This window comes from Phocoena phocoena, chromosome 5 (assembly GCF_963924675.1).
Source record: "Phocoena phocoena chromosome 5, mPhoPho1.1, whole genome shotgun sequence".
Classification (NCBI taxonomy): Eukaryota; Metazoa; Chordata; class Mammalia; order Artiodactyla; family Phocoenidae; genus Phocoena; species Phocoena phocoena.
The window spans coordinates 46,030,273-46,054,087 of NC_089223.1; the positions used below are offsets into that span (position 1 = coordinate 46,030,273).

The 23,815-nt window shown below is 44.5% G+C and overlaps 1 protein-coding gene and 1 non-coding gene across 2 annotated transcripts in view; one reads left to right on the plus strand and one right to left on the minus strand.

Annotated features, from left to right (window-relative positions):
- SHROOM3 (shroom family member 3) overlaps window positions 1–23,815 on the minus strand; it is a 309,586-nt gene that overhangs the window by 213,962 nt on the left and 71,809 nt on the right. The window lies entirely within an intron of this gene.
- LOC136123966 (small nucleolar RNA SNORA3/SNORA45 family) lies at window positions 5,162–5,289 on the plus strand. The gene has a single exon (XR_010655921.1). It is a non-coding gene; the product is annotated as a small nucleolar RNA SNORA3/SNORA45 family (small nucleolar RNA).

Consider the following 23,815-nt stretch of genomic DNA (forward strand, 5'->3'; position numbering starts at 1 on the left):
ACTAAATGTTTTATATCTATTAAGACGTTTAATCTTCACATAGCACTATGGCGTATTTATTATTATTACTCACGTTTAACCAATAAGGACATCGAGACATATTGAGGTTTAAAAAAACCCCATTTGTTTCCAGTCCAATAGTTAATAAATCGTTAGAGGCAGGATTTGAATCTAGCAGTTTCCGGAACCTGTATAATGTCTTAACACTATACGAAACTACTTTCTCTTTAAAACCCTCCTCTCTTGACTTTCCCTTCCTACAAGTTAGTCATGTCTCCCTCCAGGCTCACGTACCACTGTGAACTTCGTAAATGTCATTAATAAATCTGTTTCACTGCCTCATAGATTCTTAGCTTATATGTTCGTCTCCTCAATAAGACTGTAAGCTCCTCCAGGGCAGGAACGACACCTTATTCATTTTTGTGTGCTGAGCGCCTAGCACAGTTTGTGGCATAAAATAAGTGTTCAATACATGTTGCTGGATGGATTTCTTGCCAGTTGTGGGAAGCTAGAATGGTTCACGTATCAGTTAGAGTCAATCTAGGAAAACGGAAATCACTCTAAGTATTTAAAACAGAGGGAACGAAACACAGGGAATTGGTTGTGTAGGTAACGGATGAGCTCCCCAGGCACGGCGGGAAGCCATACACCTACACACCCAGTCCCAGGGGGCAGGGGTCTGCCCAGTGGAACCAAGGCAGGCAGGATCTAATGGAAAAGACAAAACGCTGTCACAGACACTGTCTCAGATCAAGAGACAGGAGAAATACCCTGACTCTGCCTTCCTCCAACCATCCAATCCAAGTATCCATCTCCCATTGGCTACACCCTGCCAGAAGCCAGCTGACTGGGAAGACTGAGAAGTGAAGCCTGTGGGGGTCAGCCAGGACTGGCTTTAGGGCACAAAGACCCAGGACAATGGGCAGAGCACCCATCAGAGATTGCACTCCTCTTGTGACCATCATGAGAAACTATGGGCTAACAATGCTGACCGTCCCGGCAGGGAACATAATGCTGACCGTCCCGGCAGGGATGTTCCCTGCCGGGTAACAGTGACAAGTTGCCCTTGGGTGTCCCACCGTTATCTAGGCTCCATGAGGAAACCACTCTTCTACCAACTTACTGTCTCTCCAGGTAAGTCTACATTCATTTGGCTTGGCCCACGTCTTTTTTTACGTTTCAACCAACAATGACAAGAATAAACAGTTACTGAGCGTCTGCTTTGCGTCAGAAGTTTTGCTAGGTCCCAGGGAGATAGAGGCTCCGATAGTGAGACACCCCATACGGCAAGGGGTCCTCAGCCAAGGGGAAAGAGACAACTAAAAAGACAATTCTTCTGCCATGTGATACGTGCTGCGATCACAGTTAAGCACAGATATTTGAACTTGGGAGCTCCAATGAGGGTCATGCCTTACCCCCAATAGCTCGGAAATGCAAGCAATAGATTAGTTCATGAGCGTTTAATCTATAAAATCAATGCACAATGGGTCAGAGTAGACAAGCAAAGACAAATGAAGGAGATGGAATAACCTCTAAGGCACCACCCAGCTGTGAAATCCTGGGACTCTGTGCTCTACGCTCACACCAGAAGATTATCTTAGACAGACTCGGCTGTATTCACTCTTAAGATAAAGACAAGTATAATCCATCCTCTGGGGATGTTTGTGAGAATTTTACAATGCCACCCATACAATTTGATGGTACACTCTAGTACGGGGTACTGATTAGGAGCCCAGTTTTTATAGTCACAGCCTTGGGTTTAAAACACACACTGGGCCAGGTCTTCCTATGCATAATCTCCTTTACTGGATCCCCGGGTCTCTGCATTTCGCTCCATGGGTTGAACCTTATAAATAATAATTTTACAGGTAGATAATGATGCAAGATTTTCTTCATTTTCCCCAGGGTCATAGAGCTAAATAGTTGCAGAGTAGGCATTAGAAAAGCAGTCTCCAGATTCCCATCTCTGCTGTAAGACACTAACTACCCGGACCCAGGAGTGTGGTCTGCAGTTGCAAAAATAAAGCTTGGCTAAAGTAAGACTCGCTTAACTGCCACTTAACTGACAGCTTCCCAGATTGTGTGCAAACTGCTTCTAAAACAATTAAGTGCGTATATTTGGTTATTATTTTTTCCATACAAGCAGCCAATTGGGTCAAGAAGAGAGGTGGTGGTTTTATATGCTTATCACTTTGTTTTCTAAATACAAAACCTGTGCAGGGTGTTGTTACTTTTAAACATCCTGCCCCAGTCGTGAGCTCACTCTTGGCTTTTCCACAACAGTGTTCTTTAAGGTGATGCCCAGAGACTCTTCGCCTCTGTCTTTTGCCCACAGTCACCTATCTGCTGAGCTACTGGAGAAACCAGCCTCTTGGACCCAATGGGAGCAGCCTGAAAACAGGCTTTAGAGTCATGGGAACAAGGGTTTCTGACTCCAGTGACATCTGCTTTGGGTTTCTCTGGGAAATCACTAAACCTCCCTTAGGTTTTTAAAGTGTCCATTTCAAGTTAACTATACTTCTGCCTGTTATAGATAGACTTGCCACCTCTCTGACCCGAATAATACCCCTGCAGTCAGCACAGAATAGTGAAGTATATTATTATAAGTTGTCCATAAGCAAAACAAAACAAAACGATAGCTCATCAAGACCTGCTATATGAGGAGAGATAAAGCCTGGCTCTAATTCTTCCTGTGTATTAAAAATCAACTGCAGCAGGCTCTCATATTTGAGGAAATTATTTTATTCCCAGTGGAACAGGAGGTTGAAGTGTTTATACTTTCCAGCTACTTACTGTAAAAGAAGGAAGCCTTCAAGAGCAAGTTGACAGAGAGAGTGGGGGTTGGTTCCAATGGCCATCAACATTGACCTTCCTGGAAAGGAATTATTTCTTTGATGGCCTTGCTCATGGCTTTCAGGGTTCTTTTTGTGCATTGGAGTGGGAGGTCCTTAAGAGTGAATACAGCTGAGTCCGTCTATGATGCTGGTGTTGGGACATTGGGCAAACCCTCGCTTTATTGGGTTATCCTATTAGATTATATTTTCAATGTTCAGTGCTTTTAGGGTTACCACTTACTAATGTTTTAATGGAAATCTCATTGGCTACCTTGCAGAAAGATTCCACTGTGTGGTCACTCTGAGTGGGAGGGTATTGGAGGTGGAAGCAAAGCCAAGCAAACAGCACAGCCTCCACTACACTAAAAAGATGGGGAAATCACTCCTTCAGGCTAATTTAATGTACCCCAGGTCATCTGGGAAAGCAAGTACATTCCCTGGCAATTTTTCCTTTTTATACATCTGAGTCCACTGAGAAGCTGGTAGGAGGATATTCCTCCAAAGACCAGCTAGTCAGTATCTAGCCTCCCGCGTGTGACCATCCCGTCCACAGGACACAGATGCGAAATGTGAGCAGGGCTTCTCATCTGAGTGTTACTTGTTAGTCTGGTCCTCCCTGCTCTGTGTTCAGTTGACAAGAAGCTTGTATGGGTGTGAAAGTTAAAGATCTCATGTGCTCTGTCCCTCTACCTGGAGACAAAATCTTTCCCTGGGTTTTCTTCCTCCAAGTTATATTTTTCATCTTGTGAGCGTTTATTGCTTACTTGCCTAGAACGTTAGATTCAATGTCAACAGAAAAAAGAGGAAAAGCAACTAAATATGTTAAGGATAACAGGACTATACACAAGATTTAATCCTAAGGAAACTCCTCCCATTTCAGTGGTATTTACTCTCAGTTAAGCATTGAAGGAAGCAAGAGGTGTGTACCTATTAACAAGACCACGAAGGATGGAGAGTCAAGCTGTGGCTGTGAGCTGCCCATCACGGCAGCTGACCTAGGCCTTGTTCAAGGAGCCTAGAACTTGGACGTGCCTCTCCATGAAGCCGATTCCCCAGCAGAAAAAGGGACATGGACACAAAGTTGCAACACCCCACACTAAAAGTATTTAGTCAGACTTTACCCAATGTTTACCCAACAACTCCTTAAACTGTGCCTTAGAAAACCGGCCCGTTACTGGCAGCAGAAACAGTTCTTGTTTACTACTAAATGCCTTCCGGTTTGTCTTGAAAGCAGGGGCTTTTTCAGACAAGGCCATTTTTTTCAATGTTGAAAATGAGAATCTCTGAAGTAAAAAGTGGATATCCGATCTCTATATATCACTACTCACCTCAAGAGAATTGGACCAGGAGCCCCACCCAGCAAAGGGGAAATTGTGCCAAATGTGTTTCCAAGGACAAAATCAGTAGGAAATAAAACTGAGTATACCATTCTGTTCAGTTTGTGAGAAAGTTCCATTGTATTGTTAAAGCTGAGAGCATGGTTCCAATCACATGACTATAGTCAATGCCCAGACCTAGAGCAGAACTACTAAACAGTAGGGTTTACACCATAACCAAGAGATTTAAAAGAATGAAAGTTATGTAAATATGCCCCTCCCTCCAAACTTGACAGAGAGGTGATTTAAAAAAAAAATAAAACAAAGAAACTTTGCTTCTGCTGGGCCGAAAGAAAAACAAGAAAAAGAACAAGAGAGTAAGTCATTGGTCAGGATGGCTGATGGAAAGTCCAACCCCAGAGGTAGGAGGGAGAGAAACCCTCCAAAGGGTTTGAGGATCTGGGATTAGGAAGACTTGTGCCTCCATACCAATGGAGAGTCCTGCAAGGAAACATTCTCACAGAGAGCCCTGTGGCGACATGCAGGGCCATCCCAGAATAGCAATGGCCACAGGACAAGTCCAGCCAGAGGGACCCTCTGAGATGGACGGCCACCTCCCACATTTCTCTCATCAGCAGAGCAGCTCAGAAGAGCAGCAAACGTCTTCCCATGGCTTCCCTCCTCCCCTTCTCCCTGAGATGGGGCAAGAGTTTGGCTGAGAAGAAGGCAATGGACTGAGAACAGCCTTATAGTGGATAGACCTGGAAGCCACAGGTAGACTACAGACATCAGCAGTGGGTGGCAGTGAGGACAGATGCCCAAAGCCAAAGCCAGCTCAGAATAGGCTCTTCCCAAGAAGGACCTCTCAGTTGCTCATCCCCTAAATGTTAAGGTCATGCATAAGAGTGACAGGAACCAAGATCATTCATAGGGAGAAAATTAAAAAAAAAAAAAAAAAAAGTGGGAAGAGAAGAAAAATCTTGACTAAGAATTTACTCAAGGACTGGGTTTCCTGTGTCTAGAGTCACATCCTGACGGCTCTCGCCATGGTGTGCTGGAGCCTCGGAGAGCATCTGCTGGTCTTGGTTCACTGGCGAGGGCAATCAGTGCCCCCAGTAGTGCCCAGATCAGAAACACCCTTGCTGGCTCCTAGATGGAGTGGGCTGTCAGGCACCTTTCCTCAAACACCTCAGGAGGTTGGTACCTGCCATGGTGTATTAGGGACCCTATTCTCTTTCTTCTACGGCTACTACAAAGTTCTGGGGAAGGAAACAGTCCCAAAGCAGACTGCCACGGCAAGGGGCAAATTCTCCAGCAGAAGAGATGAGAAGATTAAGGGTACGTATGGGGGCTTGAAGTCATGTGGAGGGAGGTTTGTTTAAATGCTAACCTGTGGCATTTCCCTGGTGGCGCAGTGGTTGGGAGTCTGCCTGCCAACGCAGGGGACACGGGTTCGAGCCCTGGTCCAGGAAGATTCCACACGCCGCGGAGCAACTAAGCCCGTGTACCACGACTACTTAGCTTGCGCTCTAGAGCCCACGAGCCACAACTACTGAGCCTGCGCTCTAGAGCCTGTGAGCCACAACTACTGAGCCCACGTGCTGCAACTACTGAAGCCCGCGCGCCTAGAGCCCGTGCTCCACAACAAGAGAAGCCACCGCAATGAGAAGCCTGCGCACTGCAACGAAGAGTAGCCCCCGCTCGCCACACCTAGAGAAAGCCTGCGCGCAGCAACAAAGACCCAACACAGCCAAAAGTAAATAAATAAAATTTTTTTTAAAAAGCTAACCTGTGTTTTATTTTTTTAAAAAAAGGCTAGGATTTAAACCGAAGTAATTGAATTTATCTTGAATTAGAAAAATTTAGTTTTCTATTACCAAGTAGAAATTAGGGCTCGTGAGTTGATTTGATTCAATTATAGAGAATAAAATTACTCCTCAGGTCATTGACATTTGTGTTAGTAAAAACTCACTCTCTCAATATATTTTAATGTCAATTCAGTTACTGTTTCAATTTTATCTCAAATTTCAGAATGAGAGGCTTGATACCCTCTTAAAGGAGTTTTCATCCTCAGTGCAGGAATCAGAGGGACCTTTTTAGAAGGTGTAGTGGTGGGCATTGCAGTTGTCACCCCAGGATCCACGCCATCCTTCCCTCACTGTGAAGCAGCCATGGTGATTGCATCTCCGGGTGAGCCCACCTCCACACTGCAGGGACCGGTTCGGGAAAGCCAAGCCTCAGCCAGCTGGTACATGACTTCTTCCAGGTCAGAGAGGCTGGTTATAGGCGACCAGCCAGCCCTGAGGACTGGCCTCCTCTCTCTGGAGATGGACACTGAAACATGGAGCCCGTCTCAGTTTGAAATTGTCACCATAGATGGTAAAGAAAAGATATCTGACAAGTTACTAAATCAAACTGACTCTGAGACCACTGTTTCTGACCTTTCTAGTGCTGAGTCAATCTCTTTTATTGTTTAACCCAGTCTGAGTTGGGCTTTGTGTTACGTGCAACCAAAAAACCCTGCAATGTTGCAGTTGGAGAGGGGACTTTCTCAGCTCCTAAATCTAAACCTGAACGTATGAGTAAGGCAGGGCCTCACAATAGTTACCTCAGACTTTAATGCCTTTTTTTCTAGAAGAGTATTCAGTGAGAAAAAACAACAAAGGAATAAAAGCAAATTCTATGACGTGAAAACCCCAGGGTATCCCTTGTTTTCCATACCTATCTTCCCTCCAACCTGTGGCATAATTCTCCCAGTGACCTCTGCGCAATGGATCTATCTTGCTTTCCCTTCCTCCCTCTTCTTTTCTTCCTTAAAGACAGGAGGGGAGAAAGAGAGAGAAAGAAGGCAGGTCGGCAGGCAGTCAGGCACCAGCTTCCTGCTTCTGATCGGGTGCATGGAACATTCCTTATTAGCTCTTACATAAAACTAAGAATGTGTACGCCCATTGTTTGGGGGTATTGGGTGACTCCAAGAGAACAATCCATTCCACAAATTCCACCAACAACTCATGACCAGGTGATGCAAGCAGGGCAACACAATGCACACTGATTGTTCCATCTGTCAGGGATATCAGGGCTGGTGGCTACGGGATTATTTTATTTCACTCACCCGGTTTCCCTCTCACACACCACTCCTAGACTCTTCCAGTCACCTCCCAGGCCAGAGTTTAGAACAAGCCACTGGACAGGACACTTATCAAAGTGCAAACATTGACTTTACAATGTGGCAGTTAAAAATAACCTGCCAGACCTCTGAGTGCGTCAAGGAAGGCCGTTGTCCTGTGTGGTGTGCCCAAGACTTCCTCCTCAAGGCCTCCTCTCCCACATTCTTCTTCTTCTTTTCTATTCATTTAAAAAACCTTTTTTTAATTGAAGCATAGTTGATTTACTATGTTGTCTTAATTTCAAGTGTACAGCAACGTGATACATACATATATGCCTTTTCATATTCTTTTCTTTTACAGTTTATCACAGGATATTGAACGTCGTTCCCTGTGCTATACAGTAGCACCTTGTTGTTTATCTATTTTACTTATAGTAGTTTGTATCTGCTAATCCCAAACTCCTAATTTATCCCCTGCCTTCTTTCCCTTTTGGCAACCATAAATTTGTTTTCTATGTCTGTGAGTCTGTTTTGTAAATAAATTTTGTAAGAAAGTCTTGTAAATAAGTTCATTTGTGTCATATTTTAGATTCCACATATAAGTCATACCATGTGATATGTGTCTTTCTCTTTCTGGCTTGCGTCACTTAGCAGTGCACATTCTTCTATTTCCTTTCTGTGGCTGCAAACTGACGAAAGTCAAAGGGGACCACTGTCTTTAGGATGTCAGATTTTTAAGTTTCTGCCCTTTCCCATTTACGCTTTGCCTTTTTGGGATAGCAGACAAATCCCAAACTGCCTGGGGCACAGAGTAACAAAGCACAGGAACCTACTAGCATTTATTTATTTGTTTGTTTATTTGTTTGTTTACTAGCATTTCTTTATCTCTTTATTTTTGCATCCAGAGGCATGTGGATCCTGGAAAAGAGGTACAGTTCTCCAGACTTGATTCCAGTTCCAAAGCTGACCATGAAGTCAGGAGGACGTCTGAGGCTACAGTAAGTCAACTTTATAAAAATAAAAATTAATAAATTAATTAATAAAAATTTTTAAAAAATAGCCCATAACTGGAAACAACCAAGATATCCCTCAGTAGCTGAGTGGTTAAACACACTGTGGTACATCCTGTAAAAAATTAATAAACAGAAACCTCAATTAAATGGAATCCAGAAGGGGGAGCTCTCATGCCCCGATGACAGCCACGCCCAAAGGGAAGAGGAAAAACTCCTTTCTTTCACGTCAAGGACTCAGCCAATGAAAAGCTATGGACTCTCCATTTACTGTAGCCTTCCCAACCACCTCTTCCTTCAGTAAGTATTTGTCCCTTGCCTGGGGACTTGCACGTGGCTCACAGAGGTTGCAAACCCCAAAATGCAATTCTCTGCTGATACCAAATAAACCCATCTTTGCTGGAGAAATAATCTGGCAGTCTATTTCTTTAAGGTCAACAATCCATACCATGAAATACCATTCAGCAATAACAGGGAATGACATTTATATAACATTCTCAAGATGAGAAAATTAGAAATGGAAAACATTAGTGGTTGCCAGGGGTTAGGGACGGGGAGAGTGATATGACATGCATGGGTAGAATAAGGGGGATCTTTGTGGTCATGGACTAGCCCTGTATCTTGACTGCACTGGTGATTACATGATTTTATATATGTGATAAAATGGCATGGATTTATACACATGCATTTGTACCAATGTCAAATTCCTGCATTTGATAATGTACTATAATTATGTAAGATGGGGGGGCGACTGGGGGGAGAATTCACCGGATCACTTTGTACTATTTTTTGCAACTTCCTGTGAACCTATAATTTTTTTTAAAATACATTTTTGTGGCCTCTCCCGTTGCGGAGCACAGGCTCCGGACGCGCAGGCTCAGCGGCCATGGCTCACGGGCCCAGCCGCTCCGAGGCACGTGGGATCTTCACGGACCAGGGCACGAACCCGTGTCCCCTGCATCGGCAGGCGGACTCTCAACCACTGTGCCACCAGGGAAGCCCTATAATTTTTTTTTAAATACATTTTTTAAACCCTACTAAGAATTCCTGGACCTGAGCCAGATGCTGTGAATTCTGTAGTTTGGGCTACCCAATGCCCCTTCACCAATGATCTCCTGTTCACTGTGCCAGTATTTCCCTCTTTGCCACTCCCAGCCCAGGGTTTTCTAAGTACCTGAGGGATAAGGCAGGGAGAAGTCATGTTTCATTAATTAAGGGTGAACACTGATCCCCTGAGTTGATAACACGTAGACCCCCCATCCCTCCCTCCAAGTCCACATTTCATTTTGACTTTTCACTTTCACGTTGTATTTGCTGATCATTTTGCTTCCAAATGCCCTCGTGTGTAGCCCTGTTTTCACCTCCTTTGGTTACCCCCTCCGCCTTCTGTCTCCTGTCCACTCCAATCACAGCCTCCAGGGCTTCTGACTCGGCATGGTCTCCATCCTCCTCTCCCTTGTCGCTCATGAGGCCCCAAGGAGATCACAGGCCCACACCTCCTCTCTCCTCTGGCCCCCACCTCACCACCTCAGTGAGAACGGCGTTCCCTCCACCTGCGCCCCAGGTGTGAGTCCCCAGCACTCGCTGTGTCAGTGATGTCTGCTCTCTGCTGTCTTCAGCCTGACCTCCCTGCTGGCTTCTCCGCTGACACACAGACTCAAGTTTCTCTCCTCTTATAAAAATGAACATATGCCCCAACCCTTTGCCTCTTGCTAACCATTGCTCTATCTCTCTGCTCTTGTCGGCCAAGTTTCTGGTAAGAATATTCTGTCCCGTTTGGCTCTGTGCTTCCTCTCCTTTAATGAAACACCCGGTCTTCGGCCATTTGACCTCTGCCTTATTGAAACGTCTGGGATTCCAGATTGCAAAATGCAAAGGACTCGTGTCAGTCTCATTACCCTTGGGCTCTGTGTGCTGTCCCACGTTGCCGTCCACTCCCTCCCCCAAAACACCCTCCTCTTGGACTTCCTGCCGTCAGGCTCCTGGCTTTCCTCCCACCTCTCCGTCCACTTCTCCTTGGTCTCTTTGGCTGGGGCTTCTCCTTCTGTCCTGCTTCTCAGGATCCATGCCCAGCCTTCTACTTGCCTCTACACTCTAACTGGGAAATCTCAAAATCCATGATTTCACTTAACACCAGTAAGTGCATGAGTCACCAGGCTAGGTCCGTGTTGCCTGGGCTTCTGGCACCTCCCTGAGGCCTCCACCTAGCCCTTCAAGTTCAGCACGTCCAAACTGAGCATAGTCTTTATCCCCTCCACCACCCTCTGTCTGCAACCCTTCCTTCTCTTCCTCCTGTATCCCCTGAAGGGAAGGGTGGCACCAACCAGCCAGTCGCCTTGCATCCCTCTTCCTCAACCTCCATTCAAACTAAGCCCTTACGGTTTTAGCTTTCACAGCTCTCCCACACCCTCCCTTACTCTGACACCCCTTGTTCCACCAGTCTCCCAGCTGGTTTTTCCCCAGGCTTCTCCACACTCCTAGCCCCCAAACAAAAATTTGGTCTGGTTGTACTTGCTGAAAATCTCGCCTTGGATTCTCCTGGTCTTCCTGGTGAAAAACAACTGTCTCAATGCAGCATCCTCGAGGTCATGCTTCCTGCCTCTCTCCAGGCTCCACTCCCATCACACACATGCCCTTGGCTCCAACCGCTGTCACCTGCTGGCAGCTCCCCAAGTGCACCCTCACCCCTGCCACTGACTCCTGCGCTGGCCTTCAGACTCGGCTCAGTTGGGTGTCGCTTCTCATGGAAACGCTTCCCAAGGTGCCCAGACTGAGTTAGCATCATTGTCTACAGGTACACTGAGGTCGCCATGATGCATATCTCCACTGTGTCCTCCATGACATTGAACTAGACTCACGGGCAAGGGTAATGTCCCCCACCTTTTTTTGCATAGCATTTTTTTCCTGGATTTTATTTTATTTTGAAATACTTCAAATCGTTAGGAAACTTGAAATAATGGAACAATAAACTTTTATATACCTTTCACCAAAATTCACCATTTGTTAACATTTTGCCCTATTGTGCACGCTTCCTTCGTCTCCCTCTTGCCCTACCTCTATAAAGCCTTTATAGACTGTACTGGGTTGAATAGCATCCCCCCAGAATTCATGTCTACCCAGTACCTGTGAATATGACCTTATTTGGAAATAGGGTCTTTGCAGATATAATCAAGATAAGATGAAGACATACTGGATTAAGGTGGGCCCTAATTCAATGACTGGTGTCCTTATAAGAAGAGGGAAATTTGGATAAAGACACACAGAAAGAATATCACATGAAGACAGACGCAAAGATGTAGCTGCAAACCAAGGAATGCCAAAGATTGCTGGCAGCCACACACAGCCCAGCCGGAAGACGCAAGGAAGGACCCTCCTCTACAGGATTCAGAGGACACGTGGTCCTGTCATCACCCTGATTTCAGACTTCTAGCCTCCAAAACGATGAGAAAATAAACTTCTATTAGCTAATAAAATAATCTTATATGTGTATACACATATCTATATACAATATAGATATTAATATATCTATTAGTATAAAATATAAAATCAATGTATAAAGAAAATAGATACTACTATAATAACATATATACATTTTTGGGTTTTTTTTTTGTTTTTTTTTGCGGTACGCGGGCCTCTCACTGTTGTGGCCTCTCCCATTGCGGAGCAACAGGCTCTGGACGCACAGGCTCAGCGGCCATGGCTCATGGGCACAGCCGCTCCGTGGCATGTGGGATCTTCCCGGGCCGGGGCACGAACCCGTGTCCCCTGCATCGGCAGGCGGACTCTCACCCACTGCGCCACCAGGGAAGCCCACATTTTTTTGTTTTTACTGAACCATTTGAAAGTAAGCTTTAGGCATCATGACATTTACCTCATAATACTTTAGTAATATGTATCTTCTAAGAATAAAAACTTACCCATATAAGTTACAATATCATTATCATACTCCAAAAATGTAACACTTATACAATTACATAGAATATATATAATATAGAGAATATATAATATAGAGAATATAATATATAATAATATGATATAGAGTAGATATTCAAACTTCCCAAACTTCCTAACAATGACATTTACAGCTTTTTACCAAAAAATCAGGATCAATCAGGGTTCATTCATTGTATTTAATTATCACGTTTCTAGAATCTCTTTATCCTGCAATAGTTCCCTGCCTTTTTTTTCTTTTCTTGACATTGACATTTTTAGAGTGTCCAGGTCAGTTTTGTACGTCGCCCCCGAATTTGGATTTGTCTAATTGTTTCCTTGTGATTAGATTCAGGTTAAGCAAGTTTGGCAGGAACTACCAGGGTGATATGGTGCCCTTTCTTGTGCATCACATCAGGAGGGACATGGTGACATTTGATTTGGTTAACAGTGTCCACTATTGGAATTGGGAAGTCTGATCATGTGGTTAAGGTGGAAGACTGTGTCTTATTGTACTCCCAATACTTATCAATAGGGCTGTGAGCCCTTAACTGTTCATTAAATGAATGAAGGAGACTGATGGATTACAGCGGTCTGTACTGAAACTAAAAAATTTGAAAATTTGGCAAAATATGCAATTTCTTATTAACCATCTACATCTCCTCTTATTCGCGGACGTCACTGGGGCACAGTGACTTTGCCATCCCCACTGCTACAATGTTATGTTCTACACTAAAATGTGCAATCTCTTATGCAGGCGGGGTGGTATTGGCTTATATAAAACTCAACTGTGAGCTTAGGAGGCTTGGAGCGCAGCTCTCAGGATGGCTGCGTGAAACACTCAAAAATAAAGCAAATGATGTCTTACTGACTCGAACATCATTATTTTCTTCCAAGATATTTTATTTAGGTCCCAGCAATTTAGGCCAGTTTCCAGAGTTACTTAATATGTTTGTAATAGCAACATTTTGAAATGTTAATTCTGAAAATTGTATGTTTCTCTTTCAATAAACATCCAGCCTTGCTTAAAACCCCAGGGCTTATTTCCTGTAAATCTGCTTCTGTTCATTGTATTTAATCATTGGTCACTATTTTCACAAAGATTCTCAACTTTAATCAAATCCTTAAAGGGAATGTCAGACATTAGATCATGAACGATTTCAAACATAAAAGGCTCTTGTTATAGAACCAAATACTAATGAAGCCATGTGATTTAGCCAACTCTCCTGAGTTGAACGGCAGCTCCAGAAAGCTACCCGGGATCCAAAAATGATGGACCCTGACTGCTTTAATACAAGTGGTCGATTCTCACATGCATGGGAATGTTCTCCTATGATTTGTGGTTCCTAGTTTTAGGTGCTCAGATACGGGGGAAAAGCTGTAGTGATTGTTCTAATTGGCTTGGTCTGAGTTAACTTCACACGTTGAATGAGGCACAGGCATAAGCACACTGGTAAAGACAGTTGATGAACTCCCCTTTGCTTCAGTGTTTACAGGGTACCGCACGCAGCTCATGGAAGATTGTGTGGCGTTAATAGAAATTTACTGAGTAGAAAACTGTGATCCATAGACAGCGCCTGTAGCACCGTATCCGCTCCCAGACATCATTCTAACAGAGAATGGGGACAGCCTGGATCACATTAGAGGAGTGTCATCTCGCAATGGTGTTGAGAGGGAAGTCTTAGGAGCCAAACCACCTGGTTCAAAGTCAGGGTCTGTTACTTACTAGCTGTATAACTCTGGGCACATTACTTAACCTCTCGGTGCCTCGTGTATAAAATGGGGATAATACCAGTACTTACTTCATAGGGTTGTTATAAGATATTTATGAGTTAATATATATAAGCTGCTTAAAATGACACCTGGCATATAATATGTAACCGATAAATGCTGATTATTTATTATTTCTAGTGTCATCATTATCACCAGCATCATCAGGAACAAATGGTGAGAAGAAAGCAGGGGACAACGAGACATGTAGGGACATAACTTGTGTCTTCAAAGGCTTGAAATGCTGCCAAGAGGAGGAGGGATTAGATGATTTCCATGTGACTCTGGGAGCACGTATACTACATCAAAGGGTATAAATTACAGGAATTCAGAATCATGCTCAATACATGGGGAACATCGTTTCAGTGGTTAGAATTATCTGAAGATCAGAGGCTTGCTCTTAGTGAGAGGTGTCCTAGGTCACTGGGGTATTCAATCCCATCCTGGATGGTCCTTTGGGATTTAAGAGTTAGCCGGAAGACTAAATCAGATGATTCAAAAGAACCTAGCCTTGTGAGTCTATCCTTAAATACACCATTACAGCATCCACCAGAATTTTAAAGAATGAGTAAAATATAAGAAACTCTACACAAATGAAAAACTCCTCTGCTGCAGTAATGTCACACCTTACATCTCCCAAAGCCACTCATTCGTCATTCTTCCCATTTCTACCGGATACCCACACAAACAGGAAAGAGCTGCAGTAAACAGACTTCAACGGAATAATACATTCAGATGCACCTACAAAAACATAAGAAGCACCTTGTCTCACAGGAGTTTAATTTCTAAAATCCATCCGTGTATATGGTAAAAATCACATATAGACAAAATTACCCAGAGAAATTTAGGAAGGCACCACCTCGGCAACTGCCTCTTTGTAAGCCAAGCACAGTTTCCCTCCAGTGCTGGAAATGATGTCTGCTTTTCTGACACAGCATTAAGTAAAAGAGTTGGCTTGAATTCAAGTGCCAAGTTCTACGAAGAACAGATATATTTAAAGAGTACACTTAGCCAGGGGGAAGAGATATTTGTTCTGTGGGGAGAAGAGACCAATGAGATTCGTGTCACCCACGCATTCTCATGTTAGGACATATACTCGGTAGGTGGGACGTCAAACTGAACTCATTGCACCATTTATATTGCTATTTTTCTATTTCTTGGCTTTTTTCCTACTTATCCAAGTGCACAGATTTGCAGTTGCTGAAGTTAAATGCACTCCTCTGAACATTTAGGAGCAAGCCAGGGCTTCTCAGTCAGCAATCACTCTCTTTCAGTCCACGGTTTCTATGACTACTCCCTGGTCCCTGGAAATGCACTTGGTTGCTTACCCAGCACCCTCCTTTCTTCCAGGAAAGGCATCCCTTCTTTGAGGGGGACTGCCCCTTCCCCGCTGCAGTCGGTGATTCTAGGCTGCCACCAACCATACTGCCTCACTGGCCACCTGAGAAGGCATGTGACCCAAGCTGGTCCAATTAGAAGCCTCCCCTGGGATTTCTGCACTTGCAACCAGAGGCTGGTTCTCAGTCTATGGGTTTTAGGAAGACAAAGAAGCAGAGAGAGACAGTGTTGAGAGATGGAGAAAGGGTTCCTGGCTCCATTCCTTGCCCTGGTCCCAGTAATCGCTATGGTTCAGCACGCCCCTGCCCTTCCCATGATGACCCAATAAAAATCTTTTTGCTTAACTGGGTTTACATTACTTCCAATAAAAGGAGTTTCAATACAGCCCTCAGGAATTTGATTCCTCGATCGGCACTGATCTCAATATTCTCTAGGTAAATGAGAGAGTACACAGAAATAGGCTTGGATGCCTGGTCCCATACTTGATACAGCACATGTTTGGAAATATGTTCATTTTAGGCAGGTTCCGTAGAGCCCTGCCAAATATGAAGCGTTGTTTCAAATCCTTTCAAATTATTTAGAGTATCTAATACATGGAAGGAAGGAAGGAAGGAAGAAAGAAAGAAGGAGAGAGAAAGAAAAGAAAGAAAGAAAAGAAAGAAAGAAAGAAAGAAAAAGAGAGAGGAAAGAAAGAAGAAAGAAAGAAACAAAGAAAGAAAGAAGAAAGAAAGAAAGAAAGAAAAGAAAGAAAGGAAGGAAGGAAGAAAAAGAAAGATGGAGGAGGGAGGGAAAATGAAAGGAAACTGTGGCTTAATGAGAGCCCACCCTGCCTTTGTCTCTGTCTTTCAAAGTCTTCCGGAAAAATGGCTCTTATTTAACCACAACAAGCATTTCCTGGGTGCCTGTTGTGCGCAGGTGCTGACGTGGGCTGGAGGAGAACTATCCACATGGACACACGCAGTCCCTGCCCTCAGGGGGCTCAGCACCCAAAGGATCCTTGAGTTTGAGCCTCCTCAAATTTACCTCTAACAGGTTCATTGATTCTTTTTCCCCTATTTATCGGAAACTGAGATAATTTGATATGATTCTTAAGAGTCTAGCTCTCACCCTTCAGTAGGAACACACAATAGCAAAATAACCATCATGCAAGTTCTGAGAATTATGTGAGTAGACATTGCCTTAAACTAAATAAATCTCCCACTTTCAAAGTTGTCTTTCTGGATTGAAAATATACAAAGCTGAATTAAGGAAACTTACCACCAAAAGTTCACAGCATTTACTTTGGAAGGAAAAAGACTTCACATCCCCTTCCTACATGCAGTGTAGTAGACCGTTCAGTCTAATTCCTTTTACAGAGGCCTTGGTTCCACAAGTGGTCCAGGCTCACATGGTTACAAGTTCCTGGCCCAGGTCCTACTCTGCAAACCCCTGGTCTTTTCCTCTCTCTGCTAGTGAACACAAGCCCTCATGGATCTTGGAATTAACAGAACAGATCCTAGGATGTTGAAGAAATTTCCAAGCTGACCTCAGCCACTGACTGAAGCCTTAATGTCCGAAAAGAAACCCTAAAAATTCTCTAGTAAATCAGCAACTCAACCAAGAGAAATGCTTTAAACTTCACTTGCATGGACAAGAATCTGAAATCTTATCTCTCCATCTAGCACATCATCTGAAAAAATGTCAAGTCAGCCAGAGAGGAATTCATCTGAAGCCATCCAGTCAGGGCTTAGACTAGCAGAGCTGAGAACAAGTCTACCAGGCATGCAGGCTTAGGAATGTTCTGTACTTGGGATGCAGTTTTACTGCTGGGGATGGGGGAGGAGGGAGGGAGGGAGGAGGCCTCTCAGGACATCCTGTCTTTAATAGCCCAGGTAATTTGCCTACACCTATTCAATGCCCACTGTGAGTAAACTGGGGTGACTTGCCAGTTCCTAGACAATAACGGCGTTGTGCAGGATAGGCAAATACACAAACTCTTCTCTACCTGTGCCCATGGCAGGCATTTTCAAAGCTCAGACTCCTTTTATATCAGGGAAGCCCAGGCACTTGACACTTAGAAGAAACCTTATTACTACCTTTGGATTTGTCCTTTGGGCACTGAGTATCTAATCCCTTTGTAAGATTGGGGGTGAGAAATTTACCAGTTCTGCTGTGTAGCACCAGGAATCCTGTTTGAAGACAGTTTTAATGATAATGAAATGAATAGAAGTCTCACAGGGTGGGAGAGGATTTTCTCAAGTGGGGACATCAGTAACTCATCATTGAATGCTGGGTATGATGAGAGTTTGGCTAGAAATAAAACTGCGTCCGCTAGCTCAGAGGAGGTTCCCAAGCCTCCCTGTGAAACTTTTTTTCACCAATTTCCCTTGTGTTTGTGGGACTGGGACCGGCACTGGAGGTAGCAGATGTGATTCATGAAAGGACCAGGACCAGAACCTCAGAGAACCAGGACTGAAGACCAAACTCAAGTGCATTTATTGACTGGACTTTCCCCAGGGAAGGGCACTGGGAATGTACACTGAGACTTTGTATTTCTGTGATGTGCTTATTGCATAATATCTATTGGCCAATGGTTTGGTTTCCTTTTTTTAAAAAAATAATACTCTTGGGCTTCCCTGGTGGCGCAGTGGTTGAGAGTCCGCCTGCTGATGCAGGGGACATGGGTTCGTGCCCCGGTCTGGGAAGATCCCACATGCCGCGGAGCGGCTGGGCCCGTGAGCCATGGCCGCTGAGCCTGCGCATCCGGAGCCTGTGCTCCGCAACGGGAGGGGCCACAACAGTGAGAGGCCCACGTACCGCAAAAAATAATAATAATAATAATAATAATACTCTTTTGTTCATATAGTGTGATCAAAATGCTGTTACTGGAGACGACGCTGACCCAGGCCATTCCGTGCAGGGATTCTTCCCAGTGCCCAGGTTGGGGCTCAGGTAAAGTAAAACCTGATGGCCTTGCAAGGGAACCCCAGTCCTTCACACTCCAAGCATCTCAGCTTACAGCTTCATCTACTATCAACACCGGGAACCAATAGGGCAAGGACATAGCATGATTTGGACTTTAGAAATATCATTTTTATAATATGAAGGATGGATTTTAGGGGAGCATGATTAGAGACTAGAGACTTTATTACAAAGCTACTGTAATTGATCAGGCTAGAGATGAAGAGAGAATGGGCAAGAGAAAAGATTTGTTCTCATTTTCTTTCTTGTGCCAGGTGTTTTCTGTCTTTCCTCAATGCTTTATTGTAATTGGGTTATATTTTAAAGGTTTCTTTTTTTTTAATCTTTCTTTTTTTAAAATAAATTCGTTTTATTTATTTATTTATTTGGCTGCGTTGGGTCTTCGTTCCTGTGCGAGGGCTTTCTCTAATTGTGGCGAGCACGGGCCACTCTTCATCGCGGGTCGCGGGCCTCTCACTGTCGCGGCCTCTCCTGTTGCGGAGCACAGGCTCCAGAGTCGCAGGCTCAGTACTTGTGGCTCAAGGGCCCAGTTGCTCCGTGGCATGTGGGATCTTCCCAGACCAGGGCACGAACCCATGTCCCCTGCATCGGCAGGCAGACTCTCAACCACTGCGCCACCAGGGAAGCCTTAAAGGTTTCTTGAATAAAGTTTCAAGCTTCATATTTTATTGCGATATAATTTACGTGCCACAAAATTTTTTAAATACCAAAAATGCGCCCTTTTTAACTGTACAATTCAGTATATTCACATTGCTGTGCAGCCATCATCACTATCTAATTTGGGAACATTTTGATCAGCCCAAAAGAGAGCTCATATCCACTACTGGTCACTCCCCATTCTCCCCTACGCCCAGACCCTGGCAATCACTAATCTACTTTCTACCTCTATGGATTTGCCTATTCTGGACATTTTATATAGATGGAGTCACACAATATGTAGCCTTTTGTGTCTGGCTTCTTTCACTTAGAATAATATTTTCAAGGTTCATCCATGTTGTAGCATGTATCAGTACTGCATTCCTTTTTTATGGCTGAATAACATTCCATCATGTGCATATACAAACTTAGGTTATCCGTCAACAGTTAACAGACATCTGGGTTTCCCTCCCCACTTTTTGGGAATTATGAATAGTGCTGCTATAAACATTCATACGAACATTTGTGTGGATATATGTCTACATTTCTCTTGGGTATTATTTCTAAGAGTGGAATTCCTGGTCTCAGGGTAACTCTATTAACTTTTTGAGGTTCCAAATGATTCTCCAAAGTGGCTGCAAAATGTTACTATGCTTCATATTTTCTCCTTAAATATTTAGCCAGTGAATGGCTTTCAGAAATTAAAAAAAAAACAAAACTCAATTAAGTTGCCCCTTGCTTCCCATCAACCCTTCACTGATTTTTTTTTAACATCTTTAACATCTTTATTGGAGTATAATTGCTTTACAATGATGTGTTAGTTTCTGCTTTATAACAAAGTGAATCAGTTATACATATACATATGTTCCTATATCTCTTCCCTCTTGCGTCTCCCTCCCTCCCACCCTCGCTATCCCACCCCTCTAGGTGGTCACAAAGACCAGAGCTGATCTCCCTGTGCTATGCGGCTGCTTCCCACTAGCTATCTATTTTACGTTTGGTAGTGTATATATGTCCATGCCACTCTCTCACTTTTTCACAGCTTACCCTTCCCCCTCCCCGTATCCTCAAGTCCATTCTCTAGTAGGTCTGTGTCTTTATTCCCGTCTTGCCCCTAGGTTCTTCATGACCTTTTTTTTTTCCCTTACACTCCATATATATGTGTCAGCATACGGTATTTGTTTTTCTCTTTCTGACTTACTTCACTCTGTATGACAGACTCTAGGTCCATCCACCTCACTACAAGTAACTCAATTTTGGGGCTTCCCTAGTGGCGCAGTGGTTGAAAGTCCGCCTGTCGATGTAGGGGACACGGGTTCGTGCCTCGGTCCAGGAAGATCCCACATGCCACGGAGCGGCTGGGCCCGTGAGCCATGGCCGCTGAGCCTGCGCGTCTGAGCCTGTGCTCCACAACGGGAGAGGCTACAATAGTGAGAGGCCTGCGTACCGCAAAAAAAAAAAAAACAAAAAACCCCCTCAATTTTGTTTCTTTTTATGGCTGAGTAGTATTCCATTGTATATACGTGCCACATCTTCTTTATCCATTCATCTGTTGATGGACACTTAGGTTGCTTCCATGTCCTGGCGATTGTAAATAGAGCTGCACCTTCATTGATTTTTAATGTGGGTCATTGGTTCTCAATCCACTCAAGTGTTCTCCCCCGCCCCAGGATCTGCAGCAGTAGAACTCTGTAAATGATCGGTTAATGACTGTACAGTAGTGGATCATTTTTCAAAGATCAATGTCTGACCCAGATAAGAAAAAGCAAAGTCCCCAAGTCTTCTAAATTTCCCCCTTATCCTTAGCATTTTCTCAGTGCTTACCGGGTAAGGTCAGAGATTTGTCTCTGTGGATGTTTGCTAAAGACAATGAAATCATTTTCTCTTAAAGCCTTTACTTCAGCAATTACCCAGCTCTCCTTTCCCCCTTGAAGTAACTGCCTGTAAATGTGATCAACAGGATAGAAATACTGTCTTTCCCCCGAACGTAAAAATTGGAATCAGCCACCAGCTTCCCCTTCTCCCACAGCCAGCCTGAACAGATTTTTCTTGTGTTTAGCTGGGATTCTCTCCCTTAGAGGGTACAGCACACATGAAAACATCTATTAGGGAATCATGAAAGGCGTGGCAGTACAACAATTCCACGGAGGGTCCTCTGAGGTCAATGGGAATCCAGGATGAGCCTTTGACACAGAATCAACCACCTGCCCCAGTTCCCCAGATGGGAGCTGGGAGCCCAGCATCATTAAGGTAACTTAGCACCGGGCCGTCCTGGGGCGGGTGGCTCACCCCAAAGTGCCAAAGCATTTTACAGGACTTGTTCACACAGATGTGGGTGCGCTTACGGTTTGGGTACTTTTACGAAATTGCCAACAAAGTCAGTGATGATCAATCCCCCTTCTTTCTTCCCATTTTCCGCCTTAGCCCCTCCATAAAGCTCTCCCCAGTTAGTAACAATTCAGGTCTGTGATAAGGTCTTTACCGAACTTTCTGCTAATTCTTCCTCCCTGGAAATGCCTCACCAACTTGTAAAAGAAATGTGTGACTCAGGGCTCACGGCAGCGCTCCCCCTGCCCGGCCCGTTAAGGCCACGTTAGGTTTTCTTTCCTCTCCCTACCCGCACTCATTTTGGAGGTAATTTGGGTAGTGCCTCCCCCAAAGGCCATCAAATTCAAAGGTTAAGCGTTTTCCTGCTTTCTCCCTTGATCCCCAAGCACCCTGCAAAGGGTATGACCTCTAAAGCCGGCATGAAAAACAAGGGAATTTTGATAAAATAGTCCACATTCCAAATCTACTAGCTTTCCTTTCTGCTTTCCTTGATGAATCTGTTCTTACCACCTAGTAGGAAGAAAAGGAAAGGAGAAGAATTTTCTCTGAAAATCAAAGCTCAGTTCATGGCCTGCCCACCTTTCTCTTGTCTGGAGATGTCGTCCCCAAGGTCTGAAGCATCTCAAGGATCTGTACAAATTCAGTCAGTCGCTCTTTACCATCATGAGCAGCGAATCTCAGAAACTGATACGTTTAAACCACTGAACAACTTCATCCTGGTATTTATCTGTCCATTTCCTTCTAGTCTACGCGCCAACTCTTTAACTTGACCCTTGCCACTACCTTTTCAGCCCTTCCATTCTATGTCCACCTGCCCCACTCAGGCCAACCTCTGTCGTGACGTCCTCTAGGTCCTTGGAGAAGGGTGATCTTCCTATTTAGGCCTCACACCACTCCCTTTATCCTCCGCTTGAAATTCCTCTGCTAAAGGTCACCCAACCTGCACCCGAAGCAGGCTCCTGGCCTCTGCCCCTAGGGATCCTTAGAGGCACCTTATCTAGATTCTGAGGGCAGGTCCCTTATTCTGTTTCTGCAACAGTGTTGCCCATCCCACTCCGTGGTCTGCTTCCCATCTTCTCCCCACCTCTTCCCAGCCCACCTGGCCAGGGGCCACCAGCCAGCGAAGGATCACAGCGTCCCAACACCCAGCTCTGCCTCTCCTACCACCGTTTGTAACTGGGACACATTGGAACAGAACGGTGACACAAGACTGTTTTATTTGAAATTTATTTTCCTGGGTGAGCACTGCCAGGCCTCCATACCTCAAATCCTCCCAGATCCCAGAAGAAAGAAGTTTTTGTTTGCACCTTGCAAGGCACACATTTGCCAGCCTGCCATGTAGCCCCCAGCTGATCACAGGCGAGAACTTAGCAGGTATTCTTCTGAGAAGCCACAGCCGTGATGGAAAAGGCCTTGGGGAAGGATGGGGTGTGTGTGTGTGCGTGTGTGTGTGGGAAGGATGGTGTGTGTGTGTGTGTGTGTGTGTGTGTGTGTGTCTATGTCTGTGTGGATGCGGGGGCAGTGCAGCACTGAATGGTGGGTCCGTACCTTCTGTGGACATATTGGAAAAACAAGAAAATCCTGATTATAGTGATATAAGCACCATTCTAGGGATATTAAACCTTGGCCTCTTAGAAACCACTAGAAGCAGGTGGTGATCTTAAGCCATTTGCATCCATTATTTTGTAACACGGTGTAAACCGGGGAATATCAGCGCATCCTACCCGTTGTAGCAAAGGGCAGCCAAGAGTGTTGTCTTTTGCTGCCACCTTGTGTTTAAGAGAAGAAAGTCTAAATTCATGGCGTTGCCCTGGCAGTGAGAAACCAGCATTTTCGAGCTGGAAGAGACCCTAGAAATTCTCTAGTCCAATTCCCTTCAATTCACGGATAAGGAGACCAAGACCCAAACTGGAACAGGAGGCCCTTCCTCCTTCCCCTGGGCCACCCCACTTCGCTGGGCAATTACACGCACAGCATATGCACTCAGGTGAAGTCCTCAACAACTCAGGCCATCCACGTATACGGCAGCAAAAATCAGTGTGTCTAAATCTGTACCTGTCTCATCCAGTAAACACATTTCCAAGGGATTGCAGTCATGGGTGACAGGGCCAAGTAAACAATAATAAGAGCGAACATTTATAGACTACTCACTATGGATCAGGAACTATGTGAAACAATGTACCTATTCTCTCAATTCTTCCAGTCACCCTATGAAGCAACAACCATTTTATCCCCATCTTAAAATTAAGGAAACTAGGCTTAGAGTGGTTAAGTAACTTGCCCAAAGTCACACAGCCACATCTGGCAGAGAGAGAATTCAAATTCAGATCTGTACTGTACAAAATCTATGCTTTTAACTCTTCATCATTATTCATCACCTTGATGTCACCCCATATAGCTTCACTTCACAAGAAAGGTTCAGACTAGGAGAGAACCCCTAAGGGCCCCGTTTACTTATGACCTTTCTTTGTTTGCATCCTGTGATCTCCCTTCCTTTTGCTCTCCTGTCCTCTGGTCCCCAGACCAGCAGTTTCCCCATCATTCACAAACTTGTTAGAAATGCAAATTCTCAGCCAGCACTCCAGC